The 2,787-nt window shown below is 56.8% G+C and overlaps 1 protein-coding gene across 1 annotated transcript in view; it reads right to left on the bottom strand.

Moving 5' to 3' along the window:
* Positions 1 to 2,787, bottom strand: part of Sdf4 (stromal cell derived factor 4) — a 32,255-nt gene that overhangs the window by 22,618 nt on the left and 6,850 nt on the right. The gene's annotated exons all lie outside the window — the stretch shown is intronic.

Here is a 2,787-nt window from a genome sequence, read left to right as displayed (position 1 = left end):
CCCCACACCCCCGCCCCTGGAACCAAGGGAATAGCTGGCTGGTGGGACTTTCCCTCCCCCCAGACATTCCCAGTATAGGGACCCTCCTCCAGTGGGGATAGGCCCACAGGGAGGGACCCACTGGCCTCAGGGCAGGAGTACAGAGGCTGGTGGTCCCAGTTGCTCAGCCCCACACCCTTTGTGGACGCAGGCCTGACCCTTACTGCTTGCCCACCGGGTGCAAAGCATGAGCAGAGTCCCCAGACCTTTCAGAGTTCAGCACAAGGGTGAGTCCTTCCTTCCAAAGACCTCTGGCCAGCAAGATTTCCTTCCACCAGGCTTGTCGGGGAGAGGGGTCCTTTCTGACCACCTCCAGGCTGAGGCAGCAGGTCTCTGGGGCCAGACCATGCCCACAGGCCCTTTGGGTTCAGTCAGTGAGGGGGACCTCTGAGGCTGGTCCACCAGGAACAGTGGCTCCACCCTGGCCCTAGAGGTCCTGGTCTTGGTCCCTGCCTACCACGGGACACTCCAACCTCCCTAACTTACTGACCCAGAGAAGGTGAAGGTGGACAAGACAGGAGGCCCAGCCTCACAGCCCCCACCCCTTGCAGAGCTAGGTAGGGAGGGTGTCAGGGAAGTGCACACTCTCACCCTCCTGCTCTCAGACAGAAGGGCGACCTTCAGGGACAGCAGAGGCCAATTTGGCATCTCCCAAGCACAACGCTAAGGCCTCCACCCTTCAGGAAGCAACATCAGCCCTCCTGTCCACTGGTGAATGGTGGCCATGATGGTGGGGGTGGGTTCAGTACAGCCCCACCCTGGAACCCCAGCACATGACCCCTAGATGTGCTTTGCACCCAGCATGCTCGGGACCCAGGTGTGGAGTTGGCAAATCCTCAATTCTGGAGTCCCCACCCAGGGCTGCCAGACTTCTCCACAGATCAGACCCTGCTCTTCTGGGCCACCTGCCTCCTACGGGACTCACCTTTCTGTGCGTGAAAGCAGAGTGCACTGGCAGTGACCCCCAGCTCTGTCGCACAGAGGTTCCCCATGGCAGAGGGGAAAGGGTCAGTGGCCAGATGTAGGCCTGTAGCGGTGAGGTACTAGGGCAGACTCCACTCCCAGGAGCCCGGAACTCAGGGACAGGCCCCACAGTCACCAGCTCTCTGGCTTCGGCATGCCCTCCTTGAAAATCACGTCAAGACACCGAAAGGAGGGTCCCCCCTTCACGGGATCACATGCACTGTACCCCACTCCCTGCTGTCACTGCACTGGTTCTGGACTGCCATGCGCCACAGATCTGGGCTCCAACTTCAGGCTGCCCTAGGAGAGGGGCTCAGCCTCAAACCCAGGCTCCCCAAGCCCTAGAGAAACACAGGGCTCCCTGCTGGCTGCCCACCAGCTGGATGCAGAGGGAGGGTGCTCCCTCTCACACTCTGAGCTCTGTGATGAAATCCTCAAAGGCTGGAGAATTTTCCCAGGGGAACAGTAGGAGGCCACTGGAGTGCTGCTTCCAGTGTCCATTGATAGTAAGCTTTGTGAGGGCCTCTTCTTCCTTCTGCACGAGGAAGGTCTTCCTTGAGGGCAGTGGGGGATAGTCAAGGGCACCCACAGACTCCTTCCAGAAAGGGCAACACGAAAGAAGGGAGACACACTTGGTCCAAGAGGACAAAGGTCATCTTTTATTGAAGCCAATGCAGGCAACAAGCCATGGGCACCACCGGGTCTGTCTCCACCACTGACTAAGGGCTGTTAAAAGTTGAGATTTCACATACAGTAAATAAGGTGTTGGGTAAACTCTAAATCTGGCTACATTCGGCCTCCCAACAGCCCCAGGAAACATCAAGGATTTGGAATGGACACCAATGGTTAGAGAAGTGCCCTTAAAGCAGGCCAAGGACCAAGTGTTGGCTGGCTCCCAACAAAGGAGGAAGTATGCTTCACCCACTGTGGCCATGCACAGATAGCTCCTGGCCAGGGTCCAGGCCAGGTGGGCCAGGGTCCCAGCAGCACCACATTGCCTCCAAAACTCACCCTCAGGTGGCAACACTCACTGTCCCCAGGCCAGGCAGGTGTGACCCCAAAGACCCCACCTGTAGGCCTGAGCTACCCAGCAAGGAGAGGAGTCTCCACCAACACAGATGAAGACAGCATGAAATTCAGGAACAGAAGTGTAATGAAAGATTTCTTCTCCAAAGACGTGGGTCAAACACACAAGCAGTGAAATACAGGGCAATTTTAAATCAACCGAGCACAAACAAAGCCAGAGTCGAGCATGCAGGCTGTGCTTCAGCTCTGCCACTTGTCTCTGGAATGAGTCTGGTTTGTGGGCCTCAGTGGGGACCCAGTGGTGACTCATGGATGGATGGGAGGCCACATCCGCCACTGAACAGCACCAGTGGCTCCGTCAGTGCCCACAGATGTCAGTTTTCCCAGTGTGATGCACCTTCAGGACACTCAGTGCAGCTGCACTCATCAGACACAAATGTTGAAAAGGGAAGACATGGGCCCTTCAGGCGACACAGGTCCCAACACGGAGACCATGCCAGCTTTGACAGTGAATCCACGTGTCCTCCAAGGGCAGCTTCCTTTACGTGACCCAGAAGAGCCAATGATGTGCTCAACTAGTAAGGACAGTACAGCCTACCTCTAAGGTGCAAGACAGTACTTGGACCAAGTGGAAGAGTCCAACAGTGCACAGAACCCACCCCCGGACCCAGGGTCTCCACCTAGTGGCTCAGTAAGACAAGTTTCTGCCAACTGGACACGAGAAATTCAGAGAAAAGATTTTGCAGACACCCAGCACCC

The sequence above is a fragment of the Marmota marmota genome, unplaced genomic scaffold, assembly GCF_001458135.2.
Source record: "Marmota marmota marmota unplaced genomic scaffold, marMar, whole genome shotgun sequence".
NCBI classification, from domain to species: domain Eukaryota; kingdom Metazoa; phylum Chordata; class Mammalia; order Rodentia; family Sciuridae; genus Marmota; species Marmota marmota.
The sequence above is the reverse complement of the archived record's forward strand: the minus strand, read 5'-3'. Positions and strand labels throughout refer to the sequence as shown.